Source organism: Engystomops pustulosus, unplaced genomic scaffold (genome assembly GCF_040894005.1).
Source record: "Engystomops pustulosus unplaced genomic scaffold, aEngPut4.maternal MAT_SCAFFOLD_564, whole genome shotgun sequence".
Classification (NCBI taxonomy): Eukaryota; Metazoa; Chordata; class Amphibia; order Anura; family Leptodactylidae; genus Engystomops; species Engystomops pustulosus.
The window spans coordinates 8667-15000 of NW_027285443.1; positions in this window are offsets into that span (position 1 = coordinate 8667).

Here is a 6334-nt window from a genome sequence, read left to right on the forward strand (position 1 = left end):
CCTCCCCGGGACCTACTACCAAGTGTGGCCGGGGAACAGTGACTCTTGGCCGGATAGGCCAAGTGGCTGCTCCCGCTGACTTGCCCCTTTGGAAGTAGGAGCTCTTACTTCCATGGGCATTATTCCTCCCCGGGACCTACTGCCAAGTGTGGCCGGGGGACAGTGACATGTGGCCGGTTAGGCCAAGTGGCTTCTCCCGCTGACTTGCCCCTTTGGAAGTAGGAGCTCTTACTTCCATGGGCATTATTCCTCCCCGGGACCTACTGCCAAGTGTGGCCGGGGGACAGTGACATGTGGCCGGATAGCCCAAGTGGCTTCTCCCGCTGACTTGCCCCTTTGGAAGTAGGAGCTCCTACTTCCATGGGCATTATTCCTCCCCGGGACCTACTGCCAAGTGTGGCCGGGGAACAGTGACTCTTGGCCGGATAGGCCAAGTGGCTTCTCCCGCTGACTTGCCCCTTTGGAAGTAGGAGCTCTTACTCCCATGGGCAGTATACCTCTCGGGGACTTAGAGCCAAGTGTCTTCACCCTTTGGAGGTAGTAGCTCCTACTTCCATGGGCATTATTCCTCCCCGGGACCTACTGCCAAGTGTTGCCGGGGAACAGTGACTCTTGGCCGGATAGAACTAGTGGCTTCTCCCGCTGACTTGCCCCTTTGGAAGTAGGAGCTCCTACTTCCATGGGCATTATTCCTCCCCGGGACCTACTGCCAAGTGTGGCCGGGGAACAGTGACTCTTGGCCGGATAGGCCAAGTGGCTTCTCCCGCTGACTTGCCCCTTTGGAAGTAGGAGCTCCTACTTCCATGGGCATTATTCCTCCCCGGGACCTACTGCCAAGTGTGGCCGGGGAACAGTGACTCTTGGCCGGATAGAACTAGTGGCTTCTTCCGCTGACTTGCCCCTTTGGAAGTAGGAGCTCCTACTTCCATGGGCATTATTCCTCCCCGGGACCTACAGCCAAGCTTGGCCGGGGGACAGTGACATGTGGCCGGATAGGCCAAGTGGCTTCTCCCGCTGACTTGCCCCTTTGGAAGTAGGAGCTCTTACTTCCATGGGCATTATTCCTCCCCGGGACCTACTGCCAAGTGTGGCCGGGGAACAGTGACTCTTGGCCGGATAGGCCAAGTGGCTTCTCCCGCTGACTTGCCCCTTTGGAGGTAGGAGCTCCTACTTCCATGGGCATTATTCCTCCCCGGGACCTACTGCCAAGTGTGGCCGGGGAACAGTGACTCTTGGCCGGGTAGGCCAAGTGGCTTCTCCCGCTGACTTGCCCCTTTGGAAGTAGGAGCTCCTACTTCCATGGGCATTATTCCTCCCCGGGACCTACTGCCAAGTGTGGCCGGGGAACAGTGACTCTTGGCCGGATAGGCCAAGTGGCTTCTCCCGCTGACTTGCCCCTTTGGAAGTAGGAGCTCCTACTTCCATGGGCATTATTCCTCCCCGGGACCTACTGCCAAGTGTGGCCGGGGAACAGTGACTCTTGGCCGGATAGAACTAGTGGCTTCTTCCGCTGACTTGCCCCTTTGGAAGTAGGAGCTCCTACTTCCATGGGCATTATTCCTCCCCGGGACCTACAGCCAAGCTTGGCCGGGGGACAGTGACATGTGGCCGGATAGGCCAAGTGGCTTCTCCCGCTGACCTGCCCCTTTGGAAGTAGGAGCTCTTACTTCCATGGGCATTATTCCTCCCCGGGACCTACTGCCAAGTGTGGCCGGGGAACAGTGACTCTTGGCCGGATAGGCCAAGTGGCTTCTCCCGCTGACTTGCCCCTTTGGAAGTAGGAGCTCCTACTTCCATGGGCATTATTCCTCCCCGGGACCTACAGCCAAGCTTGGCCGGGGGACAGTGACATGTGGCCGGATAGGCCAAGTGGCTTCTCCCGCTGACCTGCCCCTTTGGAAGTAGGAGCTCTTACTTCCATGGGCATTATTCCTCCCCGGGACCTACTGCCAAGTGTGGCCGGGGAACAGTGACTCTTGGCCGGGTAGGCCAAGTGGCTTCTCCCGCTGACTTGCCCCTTTGGAGGTAGGAGCTCCTACTTCCATGGGCATTATTCCTCCCCGGGACCTACTGCCAAGAGTGGCCGGGGAACAGTGACTCTTGGCCGGATAGGCCAAGTGGCTTCTCCCGCTGACTTGCCCCTTTGGAGGTAGTAGCTCCTACTTCCATGGGCATTATTCCTCCCCGGGACCTACTGCCAAGTGTGGCCGGGGAACAGTGACTCTTGGCCGTGTAGGCCAAGTGGCTTCTCCCGCTGACTTGCCCCTTTGGAAGTAGGAGCTCCTACTTCCATGGGCACTATTCCTCTCCGGGACCTACTGCCAAGTGTGGCCGGGGAACAGTGACTCTTGGCCGGATAGGCCAAGTGGCTTCTCCCGCTGACTTGCCCCTTTGGAAGTAGGAGCTCTTACTCCCATGGGCAGTATACCTCTCGGGGACTTAGAGCCAAGTGTCTTCACCCTTTGGAGGTGGTAGCTCCTACTTCCATGGGCATTATTCCTCCCCGGGACCTACTGCCAAGTGTGGCCGGGGAACAGTGACTCTTGGCCGGATAGAAATAGTGGCTTCTCCCGCTGACTTGCCCCTTTGGAAGTAGGAGCTCCTACTTCCATGGGCATTATTCCTCCCCGGGACCTATTGCCAAGTGTGGCCGGGGAACAGTGACTCTTGGCCGGATAGGCCAAGTGGCTTCTCCCGCTGACTTGCCCCTTTGGAAGTAGGAGCTCCTACTTCCATGGGCATTATTCCTCCCCGGGACCTACTGCCAAGTGTGGCCGGGGAACAGTGACTCTTGGCCGGGTAGGCCAAGCGGCTTCTCCCGCTGACTTGCCCCTTTGGAAGTAGGAGCTCCTACTTCCATGGGCATTATTCCTCCCGGGACCTACTGCCAAGTGTGGCCGGGGAACAGTGACTCTTGGCCGGGTAGGCCAAGTGGCTTCTCCCGCTGACTTGCCCCTTTGGAAGTAGGAGCTCTTACTCCCATGGGCAGTATACCTCTCGGGGACTTAGAGCCAAGTGTCTTCACCCTTTGGAGGTAGTAGCTCCTACTTCCATGGGCATTATTCCTCCCCGGGACCTACTGCCAAGTGTAGCCGGGGAACAGTGACTCTTGGCCGGATAGAACTAGTGGCTTCTCCCGCTGACTTGCCCCTTTGGAAGTAGGAGCTCCTACTTCCATGGGCATTATTCCTCCCCGGGACCTATTGCCAAGTGTGGCCGGGGAACAGTGACTCTTGGCCGGATAGGCCAAGTGGCTTCTCCCGCTGACTTGCCCCTTTGGAAGTAGGAGCTCCTACTTCCATGGGCATTATTCCTCCCCGGGACCTACTGCCAAGTAAGGCCGGGGAACAGTGACTCTTGGCCGGATAGAACTAGTGGCTTCTTCCGCTGACTTGCCCCTTTGGAAGTAGGAGCTCCTACTTCCATGGGCATTATTCCTCCCCGGGACCTACAGCCAAGTGTGGCCGGGGGACAGTGACATGTGGCCGGATAGGCCAAGTGGCTTCTCCCGCTGACTTGCCCCTTTGGAAGTAGGAGCTCCTACTTCCATGGGCATTATTCCTCCCCGGGACCTACTGCCAAGTGTGGCCGGGGAACAGTGACTCTTGGCCGGGTAGGCCAAGTGGCTTCTCCCGCTGACTTTCCCCTTTGGAAGTAGGAGCTCCTACTTCCATGGGCATTATTCCTCCCCGGGACCTACTGCCAAGTGTGGCCGGGGAACAGTGACTCTTGGCCGGGTAGGCCAAGTGGCTTCTCCCGCTGACTTGCCCCTTTGGAAGTAGGAGCTCTTACTCCCATGGGCAGTATACCTCTCGGGGACTTAGAGCCAAGTGTCTTCACCCTTTTTAGGTAGTAGCTCCTACTTCCATGGGCATTATTCCTCCCCGGGACCTACTGCCAAGTGTAGCCGGGGAACAGTGACTCTTGGCCGGATAGAACTAGTGGCTTCTCCCGCTGACTTGCCCCTTTGGAAGTAGGAGCTCCTACTTCCATGGGCATTATTCCTCCCCGGGACCTACTGCCAAGAGTGGCCGGGGAACAGTGACTCTTGGCCGGATAGGCCAAGTGGCTTCTCCCGCTGACTTGCCCCTTTGGAAGAAGGAGCTCCTACTTCCATGGGCATTATTCCTCCCCGGGACCTACTGCCAAGTAAGGCCGGGGAACAGTGACTCTTGGCCGGATAGAACTAGTGGCTTCTTCCGCTGACTTGCCCCTTTGGAAGTAGGAGCTCCTACTTCCATGGGCATTATTCCTCCCCGGGACCTACAGCCAAGCTTGGCCGGGGGACAGTGACATGTGGCCGGATAGGCCAAGTGGCTTCTCCCGCTGACTTGCCCCTTTGGAGGTAGGAGCTCTTACTTCCATGGGCATTATTCCTCTCCGGGACCTACAGCCAAGTGTGGCCGGGGAACAGTGAAACTTGGCCGGATAGGCCAAGTGGCTGCTCCCGCTGACTTGCCCCTTTGGAAGTAGGAGCTCCTACTTCCATGGGCATTATTCCTCCCCGGGACCTATAGCCAAGTGTGGCCGGGGGACAGTGACATGTGGCCGGATAGGCCGAGCGGCTTCTCCCGCTGACGTCATCGCTTTGGAAGTAGGAGCTCCTACTTCCATGGGCTTGTTCCTCCCCGGGACTTGCCGCCAAGTCTGGCCGGGGGACAGTGACATGTGGCCGGATAGGCCAACTGGCTGCTCCCGCTGAGCCCCTACTTCCATGGGCTTGTTCGTCCCCCGGGACTTGCCGCCAAGTCTGGCCGGGGAACAGTGACATGCCGCCGGATTCGGCCGAGCGGCTGCTCCCGCTGACGTCATCGCTTTGGAAGTAGGAGCTCCTACTTCCATGGGCTTGTTCCTCCCCGGGACTTGCCGCCAAGTCTGGCCGGGGGACAGTGACATGTGGCCGGATAGGCCAACTGGCTGCTCCCGCTGAGCCCCTACTTCCATGGGCTTGTTCGTCCCCCGGGACTTGCCGCCAAGTCTGGCCGGGGAACAGTGACATGCCGCCGGATACGGCCGAGCGGCTGCTCCCGCTGACGTCATCGCTTTGGAAGTAGGAGCTCCTACTTCCATGGGCTTGTTCCTCCCCGGGACTTGCCGCCAAGTCTGGCCGGGGGACAGTGACATGTGGCCGGATAGGCCAACTGGCTGCTCCCGCTGAGCCCCTACTTCCATGGGCTTGTTCGTCCCCGGGACTTGCCGCCAAGTCTGGCCGGGGAACAGTGACATGCCGCCGGATACGGCCGAGCGGCTGCTCCCGCTGACGTCATCGCTTTGGAAGTCGGAGCTCCTACTTCCATGGGCTTGTTCCTCCCCGGGACTTGCCGCCAAGTCTGGCCGGGGGACAGTGACATGTGGCCGGATAGGCCAACTGGCTGCTCCCGCTGAGCCCCTACTTCCATGGGCTTGTTCGTCCCCGGGACTTGCCGCCAAGTCTGGCCGGGGAACAGTGACATGCCGCCGGATACGGCCGAGCGGCTGCTCCCGCTGACGTCATCGCTTTGGAAGTCGGAGCTCCTACTTCCATGGGCTTGTTCCTCCCCGGGACTTGCCGCCAAGTCTGGCCGGGGGACAGTGACATGTGGCCGGATAGGCCAACTGGCTGCTCCCGCTGAGCCCCTACTTCCATGGGCTTGTTCGTCCCCGGGACTTGCCGCCAAGTCTGGCCGGGGAACAGTGACATGCCGCCGGATACGGCCGAGCGGCTGCTCCCGCTGACGTCATCGCTTTGGAAGTCGGAGCTCCTACTTCCATGGGCTTGTTCCTCCCCGGGACTTGCCGCCAAGTCTGGCCGGGGGACAGTGACATGTGGCCGGATAGGCCAACTGGCTGCTCCCGCTGAGCCCCTACTTCCATGGGCTTGTTCGTCCCCGGGACTTGCCGCCAAGTCTGGCCGGGGAACAGTGACATGCCGCCGGATACGGCCGAGCGGCTGCTCCCGCTGACGTCATCACTTTGGAAGTCGGAGCTCCTACTTCCATGGGCTTGTTCCTCCCCGGGACTTGCCGCCAAGTCTGGCCGGGGGACAGTGACATGTGGCCGGATAGGCCAACTGGCTGCTCCCGCTGAGCCCCTACTTCCATGGGCTTGTTCGTCCCCGGGACTTGCCGCCAAGTCTGGCCGGGGAACAGTGACATGCCGCCGGATACGGCCGAGCGGCTGCTCCCGCTGACGTCATCACTTCGGAAGTCCATGCACGGGGCAAGGCTCGCACTCCAGGCGAGAACCAGCTCTGCGGGGCCGGCGGCGCGTGCTTGGCTGAACCCCCGTGACCAACGGGGGCTAGACGTCGGAGGCATGCCCGCAGAGGTGCACCCCTCGCCGGCCACACTCTCTG